Source organism: Callithrix jacchus, chromosome 6 (assembly GCF_049354715.1).
Source record: "Callithrix jacchus isolate 240 chromosome 6, calJac240_pri, whole genome shotgun sequence".
Lineage (NCBI taxonomy): Eukaryota > Metazoa > Chordata > Mammalia > Primates > Cebidae > Callithrix > Callithrix jacchus.
In genome coordinates, this window is record NC_133507.1 from 52,036,065 (window position 1) to 52,054,875 (window position 18,811).

General features: G+C 41.8%; 1 protein-coding gene across 1 annotated transcript in view; it reads left to right on the plus strand.

Moving 5' to 3' along the window:
• NFE2L2 (NFE2 like bZIP transcription factor 2) overlaps positions 1–18,811 on the plus strand; it is a 160,823-nt gene that overhangs the window by 50,769 nt on the left and 91,243 nt on the right. The window contains exon 2 of the mRNA XM_054257494.2: positions 5,906–6,037. The gene's annotated coding sequence lies outside the window, so the exon portion shown is untranslated. The remainder of the gene's footprint in view (positions 1–5,905; positions 6,038–18,811) is intronic.

Sequence of the window (18,811 nt, forward strand, 5' to 3'; positions counted from 1 at the left end):
GAAGGATGTAGGTGGGAATTTTCATGCACACGCTCACACACACACACACACACACACACACACACACACTGGCAGATTCAACCACTGCTGGATCAAGTTTATCAGATGTGTATATTAATCTTCAGTGTAAGCTCCAGACCTAATTAAAATTTAAAACATAATAACTAGATCATATATCATAATAATTTGATTATATCTACTTTCCTTTTCAATGATAATATGAGGTATAATGTTCACATCTTCTGACCCATTTCTAGAGGTCCTTTCACTTATGTTTTTCTCAGACTTCCTTATGACCAATCTTAACCCTTCCAAGTCACTGGTCAAGTTACCGAATTATTAGCCACTGCTAATTCCAGGCAAACTGAACAATGAGATACATATTATTTCAATTTCTGCCCATGTTGAGGATTGCCCGTTTTTTTCTTTTTACTTTTTTTTATAAATTGAGATGGGGGATGGGGGGGGGTCTCACTATTTTGACCAGGCTGGCCTCGAACTCCTGGCCTCAAGGACTCCTCTGATCTCATTTTCCCAAAGTGCTGAGATTACAGGTGTGAACCACTGTGGCCGGCCAAGGATTGTACTTGTCCCTGGTGTTTTTAGGTCTTGGAGTGAGCTGTAAATGCTAAAGCAACCCACTTCAAGCCAAGAAAAAAGGATCTGTAAACCAGGATTTAAATTTTTTTCCTCTTAAATCAACTGGACATAATGAATACCCCACAAGACACTCACATGTAAGCTAGGGAGGGATGGCAGTGTGACAGACGTAAGCAGCAGGAGAATACAAGCAACATGCTCACTAAACTCACCCTCTGGACTATCCAGGCCTGGGTAAGTTATGAGCCTGAATTAACACCTGGATCTTGATAGGCAATTATGACTGAAAAGTCACTTGGTGTCTCAGGGTTAGGTGTTCCACCGGGACCTAGTAGCAAGCCTCTAAAACCCAAAGAGTTCCACCAAAATAGTGCCTCTTCATATTGGTAAGGAGCTCAGGTGCAACAGTTTATCTCTCACTTTTGAATTATAGCCAAAGGGGCCAGGCACAGTGGCTCACACCTATAATCCCAGCACTTTAGGAGGTTGAGGTGGGTAGATCATGAAGTCAGGTGATAGACCAACATGGTGAAATCCTGTCTCTACTAAAAATACAAAAATTAGCCGGGCGTGGTGACAGGTGTCTGCAATCCCAGCTACTCAGGAGGCTGAGGCGAAAGAATCACTTGAACCCAGGAGGCAGAGGTTGCAGTGAGCTGAGATTGCGCCATTGCACTCCAGCCTGGCGACAGAGCAAGACTCTGTCTCAAAAAAAAGAAAATATAGCCAAACATGTTCTGTATACCACTGGACCCTTGAAAAATTCCCACTCGAGTTCTCATGTATTTTTTTCATGGTATCCAAGGTATCTCTTGCTTTCTACTCTTTTGTCCCCACCTGTATAGGATGAATAATCTGATATTATGTAAGATAAAGGAAATAAGACACTTTCTGCTGACTTAATTGTGACCCAGAGTCCAAAAGGATGTAATCCTGTGGCAAGAAGGTAAAGCTATACTCTTGTCTGTACCAGATGAAAGCGAAATATTTCTGCTTCATCATTCACAACTGTCCTAGTAAATGGCCACAAGTCCCTTTGCATACCAGGAGGTAGAGTCAAGTAGATACTTCCTCAAGGGTACTCAGATTTCCTTTAACTGTGTCTGAGAACTGATTCATATTTGGAAGTTGGATACTGTCTCTCTTTTCTAGACACAAAGGTTTTTTTTGTTTGCTTGTTTACTATACAAATCAAATAGGACCTTAGTGACTGCCCATTTATTTCCATCCTAGGGATTCCATAATCAGTTACCTCCCAAGAATCCATGGGTCAGAGCATTCTGATTTTCACACTGACCCTACTACCTTTTAACTTAACCCCCCATGCAAATGTGCTACCTAGACCATGTCACTCTGGGATCCTGCTATCCCTCTGAAACTCAGTAAGCCAAATTCAACTGTAGCCTCTTTTCAACATCATCACTGGTCTACATGAAATATTTTCTAAATCACTTTTTAAATATACCGTCCCTTCCAACATAGATTTGTTTCTCAAGGCCTTTGTAAAGAGCGTCTTCTGGACCTTTTAATCATTTTTATTTTAATTAGATACAGGGTCTCGATATGTTGCCCAGGCTGGCCTCAAACTCCTGGGTGAAGTGATCTTCCCATCTCAGCCTCCCAAGTAGGTGGGACAGGTGTGAGCCACTGCACCTGGCTACATTCTCTTTTGGAAGACATAATTGAGATGGGTGGTTGGGTCAGATATGACAAATCTAACTCAGAATTCCTGTCTCCTGAAATTAAAAAATTTGTTCTTTTACATTTTACCTAAGAGATTTACATCTCAACTTTATTTTGTATGACTCGCCCTCAGTCTAAATTTCAAACAACATTTGCAGAGCAAACAGAATTATTCCTATTTTCTCAAACTAGAATAGTTAATCCAGACACTCTTGTAAACCTTATTAATAAATTCAACCCAATCTCAAATTGTGTCCTCTTCTTCATTCAACATTCTTAAAATCTATTCTTTTTTTTTTTTTTTTTGAGACAGAGTCTTGTTCTATCGCCAGTAGCCAGACTGGAGTGCAGTGGCGTGATCTCCGCTCACTGCAACCTCCGCCTCCCGGGTTCAAGCGAATCTCCTGCCTCAGCCTCCCAAGCAGCTGGGACTACAGACGCGCACAACCACGCCCAGCTAATTTTTTTTATATTTTAGTAGAGACGGGGTTTTACTATGTTGGCCAGGATGCTCTTGATCTCTTGACCTCGTGATCCGCCCGCCTCGGCCTCCCAAAGTGCTGGGATTACAGGCGTGAGCCACCGCGCCCGGCTCTTAAAATCTATTCTAACTCACAGATTAATTAGCAAAGTTCTTCAATTCCTTTGGTGCTTGAGACATATATTACTGAACTTCACTTTGTAATTGGCTCCTTGAAGCACACTAGAATTTTTTTTTTTCCCCTGGATTGGGTACAGAGTCTAGCTTTGTCGCCCAGCCTGGAGTATAGTGGTGTGATCTTGACTCACTGCAACCTCTGCCTTCTGGGTTCAAGCAGTTCTCCTTGTCTCAAATTCCTAAGTAGCTGGAATTATAGGTACCTGCCATCATCTGCAGCTAATTTTTGTATTTTTTAGTAGAGTCAGGGTTTCGCCATATTGGCCAGGCTGGTCTCCAACTCCTGACCTCAGGTGCTCTGCCCACCTTAGCCTCTCAAAGTGCTGGGATTATAGGTGTAAGCCACTGGGCCCAGAGAATTTTACTCTAATTATAGTTCTGTAGATAGTGCAGGGTAACAGTAGGGTATAAGAGAACCTCCAATAAATTAACTCCCTCAAATTAGGAAGTTTCAGCATCTTAAATTAAAGGAGAAATAGTTTTATACATAAAAGCTTCAGCTGCCAAGAAGGCGGAGAGTTTGGGGACAAGGAGTCTCTGAGTTCTTCAAATACTCCCTGATATAGCATTTTAATTTTAAAGATCTTACTCTTTTGGAATCAGCACTTTAACATATGCTCTTCTAAGAACCCAGGTAGGGAGGTGAATTTGACTGATTTGCAAACCAGCAATCAACAAGAACAAATATTGGTTTATAGCTATCTCTATCCTGAGGCTATAAAAGTTTCTTTTAACAAATTCACAGCTTAGGTTTCAGTTCATGTTTTAAAATGATAATTTAGAGATTTTCATGTGTTAATCTCTTCAAATGAAGCAGCTAGCCTTAGCACCAGCTCTTGAATTCCTAATTTCCTTCATACTATTCTGTGACAACAGCAATTCTGTCCCCCATTGTCTTGTCTTTAATACTCAACTCGATCCTAATGCTCACAGGCATTCATTTTATTAGCTATTTTACTACTCCAGGCTTCGGGTTTCCAGGGTCTCCTCTTTGAATATTAATTGGTTTTTATTATCTTCAAACATAATGAGTCTGCGTACCCAGATTCTCCTGATGTCCCTGAAAGTCTGTTGTTTGTAACTGAATCCCCATTACCAGTTTCTGTACAAGTCAGGATTCCTAGTTGCAAGCATTAGTAACCAAATCTAGGTAGATTAAATAGAATGGAATTTATTGAAAGAATAACAGTATCTATATACAAAATTCTATGGGAAACTTAAAAATCAGGCTTAGGAATCAGACAGGAGCCAAAGGAGGATGGCAACAGATGGATCAGCCAAGTACCACTATAGGAATAGTCGGAATAGAATGCTTCCAGAACCTGGTGAAGAACTGTTAGAGTAAGAGCCTAAATAGAAACGAAGGACAATTCCACCACCATTCTCTTCTGAATTACTGACATCATCACTGTCTCAGCAAATAGCTTGATGGTCTCTGCATCTTTGCGTCACTCTGGATTCATTGACAGAATCCCACTGGACAAACTTCAGTTATGTGCCGATGTCTTTGCTGTCTAGAAGAGGAAAGATCTGCCTTTTTTCAGTTTCTGTATCAGGAAAAGTGTTGAGATGCCAAAGTACCAAAGCACACAAACCCCAGACATACAAATGCATCCAGGACACAATGCCTGGGTTTGTTTCTGGACTCACTATCTGTTTCACTGGTTTGTTTGTTTGTCTTGCTGCCATTATGCTACTGTTTTAATTTCAGCTGTTTTATCTTTTTTAAACAATCTGGCAGTGCAAATCCTCTTTCTTCTTAAATGGTTGTCTTTTTTTCTTGACCCTTTTCAGTTTAATTTTTCTCCATGAATTTCAGAACTCTTTTGTAAAGTTTCCAAAAAATATTCCATTGGCATTTCCATTGGAATTGTATTATATTTCTGAATATATTTGGGGAATAATTTAAAATTTTTTAAATGCCAAGTCTTCTTATCCAAGAACATAGTATATCTCTATTTAAGCCTTGGCAATTTTATAGTTGTCTTCACATAAATTTGACATGCTTCTTAAGTTTATGTTTTTGTTACTCTGGTAATTAGAATTCTTTTCATTTTATTTTCCTTTAAAAGAATTTAAAAGCCTCCCCTTTTGAACCACAGAAAATCTTAACATCTTAAAACCTAACTACGCAAATAGCTCTATGATTCTAATTTCTCTTTTAAGCAATATAAATTATTGAACTACATTCTTCCTGGGTTTATCCAGATTTCCTTATCAAATTAAATCTCATACTTTGTAATGTAAATTAAAACTCTGAAAGTTAAAGAACATTTTCCAGCTGACTAAAACAGGAAAAAACTCAGTCAATAGAATGGAATAAATTGGAAGATGGAGGTCACTGCACTAGTATGACAGTGTCCCCTTGTGGACACAAAGAAGTGTAGACATGTTTATACCAGAAATGATCCCACTCTCTTCTACAGGCAGTTAGAATCTGAGAGGTGCCTCTGTGGTCAACCAGGTCAACACCTCTGGCTTCCAAAAAGGAAACTGAGAAACAATATGAGAAATAACTGGTCCAAGTTCACACTGTCAACCCAAAGCTAAAATCCAAGATTCCTAACTCTCTCATTTGTCTTCCTTTTCGCTACCCTTTGTTTCTTTTTTCTTCCTTTTCTTTTTAAAATATATTGTGCACTTATTATAAAGCAAGGTTCTAGGAATACAGATATAAAGATTTAGTCTTTGCCTTCAAATACAGTTTTACTTTAAACCCAATTTTTTTTAGCCATTTTCAGGGAATGAAAATTTGTTGAGGGATGACCAAGCAACTCTTCAGGGGAAGGTTCTCAATCATCCACAAATTGACTCACAATATGATTAATTAATGATTGAGATTTAACTGGAAAGTACAATCACAAATGTGAAAATTGCCCTTGATAGATTCAGACCATTTGATGAGGAGGGAAGACATATTTTCAAATGGCCTGCATTAACCTTTATCTTCTTTCTCCTTTGCAGATTCAAAACTGAACTATCTTGCAAAAAATACAAGATATTGAAAGTTTTTATGAGCGCCCAGCACCTAATCCCAAACACGATTGTTCATATGTGCCTCATTGAGCAAATCTTTATTGAGGATCTACATGCCAGGTATGTGCTAAGCACTGGGCTTATTGTGGCAGAGAACAGATATGGCCCTGAGGTATCTGCTCTCCGAAGCTCACAGTCTCCTATTTGCGTATGTGTAATTCTCTAAAGCTCAGGAAAGCTGTTTTTCCCATTTTCTTTGGCATCACATTGTTAGGCTATAGAAATCAGAGAGTATGCAAACATTTTCTAAAATTACTCTGCCCCACAAAAGGGAAACAAAAATAACAATTTGGGGCCAAACAGAACTGGATTTGAATTCCAAGCCTGCCCTTTATGAGCTATTAAACAAATTAATTCTCTGAGCCCCTGTTGCTTTCATGAAATGGAAATAATATGTATCCTGTGTAAGGGATCATATCCTTATTAATATCTAAACAGAGACATTACTTTTGGGGTCAAAAATATGAATTATATGGTCCATCTCCTAAAATGCACAAAAATTATCAAAAGAGAAGCATTATTAATATTGTTCACTTAGTTTCATAAAGAATGTCACTTTCCAGAATTAATATAGACAGATATTCTTTGCTATTGACTTTTTCTTTTTTCTAAATAAGGCGAAATGCTCTAACAATGGATGCTATTACAACAGTTTCTGTTGTAATTTATGTACTAAATATTTACTATAGTAAATATATAGATGTACTATCTCTATTCTGTAAGGCTATTAGTTTCTTTTTCCATGGATAGTTTCCAAGGCCTTGCTCCATAGAAACTAAGCCGTATTATTTCCGTTTGGATGAATAAATCTAGTATAACCATTATTTATCTGTGTAAGGGATCTGGTAGTAATCTGTGTGTAAACTTATCACTCCATCTATTTAATGATTTGACAAAGACAAGGATCATGTTTTATTTCACTCTGTTCTCCCCTCCCAGTGATACCTTACACAGAATTAGAGCACACTAAATGTGTGCTGAGTAAAAAAAATGTCTTACTCTGTGCTGTTTGACATGTAAGCCGAGAGAGAAAATGTGGCATATGTTGTAGGTAAACTTACTTTGTTTTACCTGAGAGTAGCAAGTATCAACCAGATCCAACCCCTGTTACAATATTGCTAGAGACAAAAAGTAGATAAATTCCCGTCTCTACTCAAACCAAAACAAAACTTCAAAAATATTGAGACACAAAGAGAAGGAATAGGATGGGGTCAGGGAGGACTGGTGTTTGTGCATGGTGTGCATGCAGCAGGCCAACGTTCTTCCCCTGTCGTAACAGCTCGGGATGGAAGCACCACACACCACCAGGTCTATGAAAAACCCTGGGTTTCAAGGTCAAACAAGTTAGGGAAAGCTTGCCCAGCATTTTCCTCTCTCACAAGTTCACAGTGCACACTGGTAAATTAAAGCCTATAAAGATAACTGTTTAACATTGTTTTACCTTGCAATCCCCAAATTCATTTGACCAGTGTTTCACCTATAAACATGCCACAGATCTGGTTGATGCTGTGGAAGGCACAGACTTCAGGAAACTGCTCCCCAGTGTTGAAAGGACTTCTTTCTCTCGTTAATTCACAAAAAGCTGCCATTTCATTTCCAAATCCTACAGGATTTGGAATGTGAGCATTTCCAGCAATGTTTTAACTATAGAAAAGTGAGAACACTTCCTTACAATTTAGAGGTCCCAGAAAGGTTATACAACTGAAATTTAGGTATGTAAGAAGAGGTCAGTTCGAATCCAGGAAATGGCTTCCCAGCAATGCCTGGAATGTCCTCATAAAAACCAAGAAACAGATATCCGAGTCCTGTTTTGGATCTTGGAGAGACACAGAGATTGAAGAGAAAAACATAAAATTATAGTCCCAAATCTCACTGATGTTTCTTCCAGTTTTCTACAAATAAAAATAGAGTATCCATTTTCCCTAAACTCCATCTTGGGACTTTATTTTTGTGTGTTTCCATTCTCCTCGCTAGATGGCAGCACAGATGAAAAATGCCAGAAAAACAGCAGGCCGGCCTCAGCAGCAGCAAACTGCCATCAACAGCCCTCCCCCAACTCACCCTTCCTTTTTTTTTTTTTAAAGAAAAGAATCTAAGATACGATGGCTGACACTTTTTCCCAAATAGATTCAATCAGTTACATGGGAAAACAAAGAATAACTGATGACACACTGATACTGGTAAATGAGGGAACTATTTAACAGTGTCTCTCACATGTTACTTGTGTTTCTGTATCTAAAAGATAATGCAGGCATTGTTCCTAAGTCACGCAGAGGGTCATGTAAGCATGGCCATTTGTATCATTACACCGCACATCTGATAGGGCCGAACTCCAAGCCACCTGGTTTGCTGTAAGTATTGGATTCATTTAAGATCTATAATAATGCTATTTACTGACCCTCTTGTCAACCGATGCTGTGACACTGCTGTAAAATGATACCTGTGTCAGCAGATGCTGCACTGAAGCTTAGGAAGTTAGCATGAAGGTAAACACTTCATTAGAAGTATGCAATTTATGGGTGAATTAATAATGCAAGAGAAAAGGAGTAGAACAGACATAGAGAGACCTTTGTACTTTACATCAAACCCTATCAAAAGAGATTAAAAAAAAACCTTACTCTTCTGGGATTCACTGAATCTCATCATTAAACAATAAAATGGGGTCTACCAGCAAGATGTTCTCAACAAAATCTGCTAACAGGGAAAACATAAGAAAGCTAGACCCTACGATGTATGGCATTTCAAGGGCTCAAGAGTGTTCTAAAGAAAACTAAATTGTTAATGTATAATGAACTGGACAGAAGCTGAAAGGTGACCTGCGTCTTTTAAACAGCAACAACAAAAGATCACCATAGGGCTGGGCGTGGTGGCTCACCCCTTTAATCTCAGCACTTTGGGAGGCCAAGGCGGGCAGATCACTTGAGGTCAGGAGTTCAAGACCAGCCTAGACAACATGGTGAAACCCCATCTCTACTAAAAATACAAAAAGTTAGCAGACATGGTGGTGTGCTCCTGTAATCCTAGCTACACAGGAGGCTGAGGCACAAGAATCACTTGAACCCAGGAGGTGGAGGTTGCAGTGAGCCAAGATAATGTCATTGCACTACAGAAAAAAAGAAAGAAAGAAAGAAAAATATCACCATGGGAATAAAAATATATAGTACATAAATAAACCAACCTGAGGCCAAAACAAAAAACTAAATGAATCTTTCCTATTTAAGAAAACATCAATTTTTGCTGTTAGAGAATTTTTAAATTCTATCTCTATCCTTTTTTCTTTTTAATGAAAGCAATCTTTCCACAAGATTACTCTAAACACCACATCTTTCCTTGAATGAGTACCTTTGATAATTAGTGTGGGTTGAAATTAGTTAACTTTATAATGAGTCAGGCTGTCTGCCTTCACCAGCGCAGCTCCTAGTGCTCGAAGGATACCAAATGCTTTTTCCTGGGCCCAAAGTTTGGAGACAAAATCAAGCCCTAAAATGAACAGGCAGAGAGGCATTGAGATAACATGGCATATGAGGGAGAGAAGGAGCTGGGACAGGCCTGCATTCATCTCAAAGACCACACCAGTCCAGTGCTGCAGGCCAGCAACCCTCAGCTCTGAACCTATCCCTGGAATCAATACTCAGCTCATTCCTTCCAGAGACTCAGGAGCCTTGGAGGTATGACACACCCAGGACAAAGCTGAAGGATAAGAGACCTAAATGTTCTTCCACTCCCACTAATTCTGCATCTGTGCAGCCCACTAAACCCGCCATCCCTCAAACCCTCAGTATCCTTAATGTGTGTCCAAGAGGGAGGTCTTTTCAATGGGCTACCCTCTTATGAAGTCTCATCCTCATTCTAGACTCAGTTTCCCATTCCACCCTGTGAAATTGTGAAAAGAAATATATATTTGGTCTCTTCCCCTGGTTCCTGTCACATGCTCCTAAAACCTTTGGAATCTCCAGAGTGATAAGACTGTTCAGTATGCTAATAAGACATTGGTAGCTGGGGGGCCCAAATAGTTTCAAGAGGGGGCTGGTCACTGGAAAGACCAAGGCATGATTAGAGGGTTGGGACTTTCAGCCTTACCCCCCAACTTCTAGGGAGGGTAGAGGGGCTGAAGGTTGAGTTGATTATCAATGGCCAATGATGTAAACAATCATGCCTACCTAATAAAGCCTCTATAAAACCCAAAGGGCAGGGTTCTGAGAGCTTCCAGTTTACTAAATCTGTGGAGTTACATGGAGGGCAGAATGTCTAGAAAGGGCAGGGAAGCTTCATGCTTCTTCCCCCATCCCTCGCCCTGTGTACCTTTTCCACCTGGCTGTTCATCTGTATCCTTTGTAACATCCTGTATTAGTCCCTTCTCACTGCTATAAATACCTGGGATTGAGTAATTTATAAAGAAAAGAGGTTTAATCAGCTCACAGTTCAGCAGGCCGTTCAGGAAGCATAACAGCTTCTGCTTCTGAAGAGGCCTCAGGAGACTTACAATTATTGTGGAAGGAGAAGAAGCCCACACATCTTAAATGGCGAGAGCAGAAGGAAGACAGAGAGTGGGGAGGTGCCACACACTTTTAAACAACCAGATCTCACAACTACTCACTCACTATACAAGAGCAGCACAGGGAGGAAATCCACCCCCATGATCCAATCACCTCCCACCAGGCCCCACCTCCAACACTGAGGATTACAATTCGATGCCAGATTTGGGTGGGGACACAGATCCAAACCATATCACATCCTTCGTGATGGATGGGTAAATGTAAGTAGTGCTTCCCTGAGTTCTGTGAGCTGCTCTAACAAACGAACCCAAGGAACGGAATCCTCATGGGAACCCTCAATTTATAACCAGTCAGTCAGAGGTATAGGTAACAACCTACTATTTGGAATTGGCATCTGACTGGAAGCAATCTTGTGAGACTGAGCCTTCAGCCTGTGGGGAGACTGAGCCTTCAGCCTGTGGGATCTAATGCTATCTCCAGGTAGACAGTGTCAGAATTCAGTTAAATTATAGGATAATTGTGTCCCCTGAAGAATTGGTTGTAGGTGGAGGAAAACCTCCACACATTCTGGTGACTGAAGTGTTGTATTGGTTGAGTACGTGAGACTATGAAAAACTGTTTTTTTCTTATACATCTCTTACATTCCCTTTGCTTTGAAACTTTTTCTCTGTGACCTCAGGAATCTCATTCCATCATCAGCAAACTCCCTGATACACCCAGCCTCTTCAATGACCATTCTTTTTTTTTTTTTTGAGATGGAGTTTTGCTCTTGTTACCCAGGCTGGAGTGCAATGGCGCAATCTCGGCTCACTGCAACCTCCGCCTCCTGGGCTCAGGCAATTCTCCTGCCTCAGCCTCCCGAGTAGCTGGGACTACAGGCACGCGCCACCTTGCCCAGCTAATTTTTTGTATTTTTAGGAGAGACGGGGTTTCACCATGTTGACCTGGATGGACTCAATCTCTTGACCTTGTGATCCACCCGCCTAGGCCTCCCAAAGTGCTGGGATTACAGGCGTGAGCCACCGCACCCGGCCCTCAATGACCATTCTTTAGCTGTGTAGGTATTTCCATGAAACATACCTGACTTCTCAGTTTCTTGATTTCATCTCCAATTACCTTCTCCACTGTGCTTCAATCACTCAATCCCATGGCCACCACTAGACTGTGTCATCAAGCCTCTGAACCCATGACTTTCGAGTCCTCCCGTTCTTTTCATTTGGTTATTTTCACCATGTTTATTTCCCAAACTTATTAAGATCTGTAGTCTTTCTCCTTTCTCCTTTCCTCTTATCTATAATCCACTTGCTGTCCCCTATTCCTTCTCTACTGAGGAAGGACTCCATTGCTCCGAACATTGGCCTCTGACTAGTGTTCTCAACTCCATTACTTCATTATTTTTCTGTTTTATCTGCCTGATGAATTTTAGTGTGTACCTTGAACCCAGCTATCTGTCTTGGCCATTCCTTTACCTAGGCTGTTGGGCACTGTAGGAAAAAATCACCCTGTCACAGATTGGAGCTACCTTAAATTTGTGCCCAGCAACCTCAAGTGGGACCTCAGTGCTGCCTGCAATCCTACTCTATTACCTGGCCTGCTCATTTCCTCAGTCTCCAGAGGGGTATTTCAAGGATTCGCCTCTTTCTACACCTCCATGTGTTGGTCTCTCTACCCTTCTCATTCTCAGTTGGTGATTTTTCCCCCCACATATCAGAGTTGGGTGGGGTAGATGTTATGAGATGTGAGCAGTCTCAGTTTTCCATTATGACCTATACACTTTTTTTTTTTTTTTTGAGACAGGGTCTCCGTTGCCCAGGCTGGAGTGCAGTGGCATGATCATGGCTAACTGCAGCCTCAACCTCCTGGGTTCAGGTGATCCTCCCACCTCAGCCTCCTGAGTAGCCGAGACTACAGGTGCACACTACCATGCCTGGCTAATTTTTTGTAGAGATGGGGTTTCCCATGTTGTCCAGGCTGGTCTCAAACCCCTGGTCTCAAGTAATCCACCTGCCTCAGCCTCCCAAAGTGCTGGCATTATAGGCATGAGCCACCACACCCAGCCACAACCTATAAACTTACTTTCATCTTTACACATTTTTTTGACCTTGCCTTTTATTATAACAGGAAAACTCCCCCTACTTCTATCCAAGACCAATCTCTTGGCCGGATGCTCTGGGTCCCATCTTCCTCTGACTTCTCATTGACCTCACTCTCTCAGTTATTCCTTCACACTCCGACCTTTATAGTCAACTTCTTCCTGTCCACTGGCTCCTCCCTTCTCAGACTAAAAAAGCCACATTCCCTTCCATCTACCATCCTCTCTTCTCTTGCCAGCTAAACTTCTTGGAAAAGTTGTCCACTCACTGTTTTAACTTCCTCACCTCCCACTCACTCTCCAAAATTCCTCTCTCCAAAATAACCCATGGTCTCCATGCAGCTAAATTCAAGGGGCACTTTTCAGTTCTCTCCTTATGTGACCTGATGGCAGCACTTAACATGTCCTCCTTTTTGATACTTTCTCTTTCTTGTGTATTTATGGCACCATCTGTCTGTTCCCAGATATCTTTCTCCATTTCCAACCCTTCACTTGAGCTTCAGACCCTGTAGGTTCCACAGACATCTTAAACTCAAACTGAACTCATTTTCTCTTCAAATCTGGGTATCTCCTCCTGATTTCTCCCTGGAGGTAGCATGGACTCCTTGCTGCAGCTAGTCACTTGTGTATCATTCCTTACTGCTATCTTTATCATTCCTCATGTCCAGTTGAATCACCAGGAACTCTTGATCCTGCCACCTGAATACCTCTCCTACCTTATTTCTTGTCTCCTTCCCCTCTACTCTCATCAGGTCTCACCTAAACCCCTGTCTCCAGTCTTCCTCTCAAACCATTCCCTGTGCAGTAGCCGTGTGAGTGTAATGAGCAAGGAGTCTCACAGATGCAAGAGTCCACAAACCCTCAGGTGTGCGGTCGTGGAACGTTTTTTCCTGGAGTAAATTTGATTTCTGAATCTGAACCTTCAGCCTTCCTCTTGGTAGACAACTTCATCTAGATTATCTTAAATGAATTCAGTGATTTGTCTGTCAACTGAGATTCCACAAATATTTTAGTTCAGAATTCAGTTTCAAACTTTCCTTCCCCTGTTCTTGCCTCTTACTCTTGGGGCTCCTGGGGCTGACTACCCAAGGGAAGTGGGAAAGCAGATGAAGGTCCATGTGTGAGTAGCAGGTGGGGTTGGGGGAGCTGTTCATCTAGTCTTTTCTGGGGTGGTTCTAAAGCTGGCCTAAGGCGTTAATGCCATTGTTGTCTATTCTCTCAGCTTAGGCAGGCCCCAGCATGCCCTCTAGAATACCAGATCCTGCTGGTTCTGAAGGGTGCAGATGGGCTGTCTGGGTGCACATGCAGGACCCATGTAGCTTCATCTCACAGAGGGGCAACTATGTCCCCCACAATGCCAGCAAGCAATCCAGGAACATTCCTTCCTTTTGCCCTTCTCATCCGCTTTCATATCAGGTCATTTCTTCTCCTCACACAGCACAGAAGTGAAAAACCAGTCCACATTTACATATTTGTATGAGCTGGTTTCGTTTTAATTATTTCACCTCTAAGTTAAAGTGCAGAGTTAAATTGTGCAGTGTAGAGTCTGGATTTCTCTCAGCAGCAGACAATCTCCACAATCATTAATTTGCTTTCCACTCTCCTGGCAAGAGTCAGGTGGGGTGTGTGCCTGTTTTTCTGTGTATGTGCATGTTGGTCAGGGCAAGGATCAGGCTGGCAGCCCAGAGCCCAAGTAGAGAAATTAGTGGGGAGAATACATTCCATTAATACTTCACATATTATTCTGTTATGTGTTCTTTCTAAATCATAAATCTGAACAGGTCTTTCACCTGCCGAAAGCCATCTTCAGCTTCCCCATTGCCTTTAAGATAAAGTCTAAGCTTGTAAACTTGATTTACAAGTTAAGATCTGTCTACAGATGACCTTTCCTATCTCATTTGCCACAATTTCCTCTCTTCTTTCAGTTCCATGGGTTCACATACTCTCTTGCCTCTGGAGTTTCTCACATTCCTAGAAGATTCTCTTCAACTTTTCCCTGCACCTGGCTAATTCCTGCACATTCCTCTGATCTCTGGTTAAACACCACCTCTTCTCTAAGTCCTCCTTGTCCTTCCTCCTACCTCTGACTTTGATTTGTCCCTGCTATGCACACCCATAACCTTCTCATATCAAAGCACTTATCATATTCTAATTTTTTTTATTTGTTTTACTTTCCCACTTGACTATAAATGCTTTTAAGTCAAGAATATCTGTCCTTGGCTGGGCGCGGTGGCTCACACCTATAATCCCAGCACTTTGGGAGGCCGAGGCAGGTGGATCACGAGGTCAAGAGATCGAGACCATCCTGGTCAACAAGGTGAAACCCCATCTCTACTAAAAATACAAAAATTAGCTGGGCATGGTGATGCATGCCTGTAGTCCCAGCTACTCAGGAGGCTGAGGCAGGAGAATTGCTTGAACCCAGGAGGTGGAGGTTGCGGTGAGCCAAGATCGTGCCATTGCACGCCAGTCTAAGTAACAACAGCAAAACTCCATCTCAAAAAAAAGAATATCTGTCTTGATCAGTGTTCACTCTCCAGCACTAGCATGTGCCTGACACCTGACAGGTACTCAATAAATATTGTCAAATAACAAATGAATAAATGACTGAAGAATAAATTGAATGTGAAAGCCAGGTGCTGGCTTCATATGCTTTTTTTTTTTGAGACAGAGTCTCACTCTGTTGCCAGGCTGGAGTGCAGTGGTGCAATCTCAGCTCACTGCAACCTCTGCCTCCGGGGTTCAAGCAATTCTCCTGCCTCAGCCTCCCAAGTAGCAAGACTACAGGTGTGCGCCACCACACCCAGCTAATTTTTGTATTTTTAGTAGAGATGGGGTTTCACCATGTTGGCCAGGATGGTCTCTATCTCTTGACCTCGTGATCCTCCTATCTTGGCCTCTCAAAGTGCTGGGATTACAAGTGTCAGCCACTGCGCCCGGCCTGACTGTCTTTTACTCTATAGCAGGACTTAGTACTTGACTGTGTTTTCCCAAAAGCAAATCAACTCCACAGAGCAGAAGTGAGCGATGTAGATTTGACTGACAATTTTATGAGGAGACGTAAGAGAAGGTTTAAATGGCAGGCATTTCTGTTCTCCCCTCAGTGTTCCTCCTCTTTGGTTTCCAGACATTGGGTCTTCCTCTCTTTTGACCCTCCCTTCCTCCCACACTCTCACCACCAACTCAGCCTCTACTTCCCTTTTCTGAGCAAATATCACCCTGAGAGGACTATGGAGGATGAATTGGAGAGAGATGAGGTTAGTATCAGGGAGTTCCATTTAATATGCAATTGAATAAGGCCAGGCAGAGATGATGAAGGCCTGAGTTAAGAAAAATGACAAAATGGCCTGAATCCCAGGACTTTGGAGGCTCAAGTAGGAGGATTGCTTGAAACCAGGAGTTCAGGACCAGCCTGGGCAACATAGTGGACCCTGTCTCTACAAAACAGAAATTTTTTAAAAAGGAAAAGAAAATGACAAAATGAAGAGCAAGTCGGGGGTTTACAAGATGTTTGGGAGGGAAGATCAACAGGATGTGAGAATTGATTGGATTGGAGTAGAAGAGGAAGAAGAATATTGGGCATGTGTCAAGGTTGGGTGAATGCAAGAGGAGAAATAAACAAAAGAAAAGAGGGTAGGGGTTGAGAGTTCCATAAGATTAGAATTATTACCAAGGGAAATATGAAAGAGGATTAAGCAGAGAAGGACCAGTATAAGGATTATTATCACCTGAGAGTCTAACAGGTTAGAGACCAAAATTGGTATGGGCACTAGTATTTAAATTGTGTAATGTAGAGTCAGGGTCCTTCTCAGTGTCAGACTATCTCCACAATCATTAATTTGCTTTCCACTCTACCGATAAAAGAGTCAGGTGGGGTGCCTGCCTGTTTGTCTGTGTATGTGTGTGTTGATGGAGGGAAAGGTGCAGGTTGGCAGCCCAGAGCGCAAGTAGAACAGAAATAATTGTGTGATTTTCTTTAATAATAATAACTTGGGCTGCCTATGGTAGTAGCTGAGAAAATGGGTGGTAGGTTGATCAAAGACTTAGGATTTCTGAGACAATGGGCCAGAAGGACCAAGAGCTGAACTGATTGATGATTTTATGAAAACGGTGTTCAGAGTGATGAGCAACAGCATCTAGGCTCAATAGGGATAGAAATGAGCTGGGATGGGGTTGACAGATTGGGGAGCTGCTGGGGGTAAAAGAGCAGGGGCCATGCATGGTGCAATGTTTACAGGAAATAAGAGTCAGTAGGATGCAGGACCCAAGAGGAAAACAAATTGTGGAAAGGAGAAGTTAGTTACTCTTCTTTCTGTGAAATGAAACAGAAGAAGAGATACCATCTTTAAGTATTTCTCAGCAGAGAAAAGGCAATGAGAATATACCCACATTGGAGAATCTTGACTTCCTCTATTAAGCAAAAGGAGAACGTTGCATGCAGTGGTCAAACTGGGGCTTGAAGGAAACAGGAAGGATTTGGAAAAGGAGTCAGCTGATACTGGCTTGGATCAGATTTTTACATTTTTAATTTCCATTTTCAACAATATCTTTTGCTTGGGAGCAGAAACAGAAAGTACATGTGGACTTCACTGAGGGATGGAGATTTTGAAGACAGGAATGGATGAAGAATTGAGTGAGTGAGGGCACCTACTGGGATTATTGCTGAAATCCTTATTAGGGTAACTGGCTGAGAGAAAGGCAAGTGAGGACTGATGGGCCCTTTGCACTGTGAGAACAGTAGAGGAGAGGGAGCAGTGGTCATGAACAAACAGAAAGTTCAGTGGCCCCAATAAAAATAACATTCAGAATCTTCCAGATACTTTCTCCATAACGTGAAAAGGTAAATGCCCCTTTAAATCATTAACTAAACTGGCACTCAGATCTGGGCAGGCCCTCCCAGGTCGGGCTGTTCTGTTTTGCCAGGAATTGATAAACTTCGTGACCCCACCAGGGTGAGTGAGCATGATCCATCTTTCCTGTCTGGACAAGCTTGATCTGGCCTCCTTCCTCCTGCTGAAGCAGGCCTGAGGTGTGTGCCAGGATTCCATGTCTTATGCTAATACACACATTCCACATACCAGCTCCTGCTGGTACTCCTTTAGGTTTTTAGAAGGCCCTGCTTTGACCACTCCTGCCTATACCCCTCACTACAGAGTGAGGAGACTGTGGCACCCACGGGATGTGTCCACTCAGAACCACCTTACCACATTGCTTCCTTCTAGTCTACACTCTGGATTACTTGGACCACCTCAGAATTCCTTGCTCAAATGCCCCTAGCCCACTTTCAGGGCCTGCCTATTCTCCAGACCCATCCTCCCAAGGGCAAACCACGTCACTAGTGTGTGTGTGGTCAGCCTGAGAGGTGGCCAAGGGTAGCCTATTTGCAGAGGCATACACGGGGTATGGATGTGTGAATTTGGGCATCCACATGCATGCATGAGAGGCCCTTCTCATTCAGAGTCAAGAATGGGAAGAGAAGGGGAATGTTTCAGGTTGGGGTTCAGCTCTCCCCACGTTTCTCTGTCCTGGTGCAGAACTCCAAGGAGTCCAAGCCTTGCACATTCAAACATGACCTTCAGGTCTTTTGGAAGACAGAGTTATCAAGGTAGGAAAGTAGAACATATTTTATTTAACAATTTGACTTAAAACTTTTATATCATTAGACACATGGAATATGGGCCTCCATTTGTACTTTTGCCCTTGGCCCCACAAATGTTAGGGAGAGGCCTGGCTCCTGCAATGTACTATTTACCTGTTGTGAAGAATAGCCCTTCAAAACTATTCTTGTAAGTCTATTTGACATAATATGTCCGAATTGTATTACAGGGTGGTAAAAAACAACAATCCACTAAAAATCCTCTTTGAATTTCTAAAAACGTTTTGGTAGCCTAAACCCTTTCCCCAATTTTTGATCTCACTTCATGTCATTTGAGAGAGTATGTTTTCCTGTTTAATTAATATCTATATTTAAGCTGAATGTTCTAAAAGAATTGTGTATGTTTTTCTTCTATTGTGACATATAAGGTACGCAGTTGAGTCCTGAGTATAAGCCCCATCAGCTAAGTAAACATAAAACATATCTTCAGTACACCCTTTCGATCTTAAGGATTATTTATCACTTTTTCATAAGTTCCAAAGTTCCAGATAGTTACTGATACATTCAATCTGACTAGTGCTAGATTTGAGACTTGTCCCACAGATCCACACAGTATATCTTCATTCCTTCATTAACAGATCTTTTTTTTT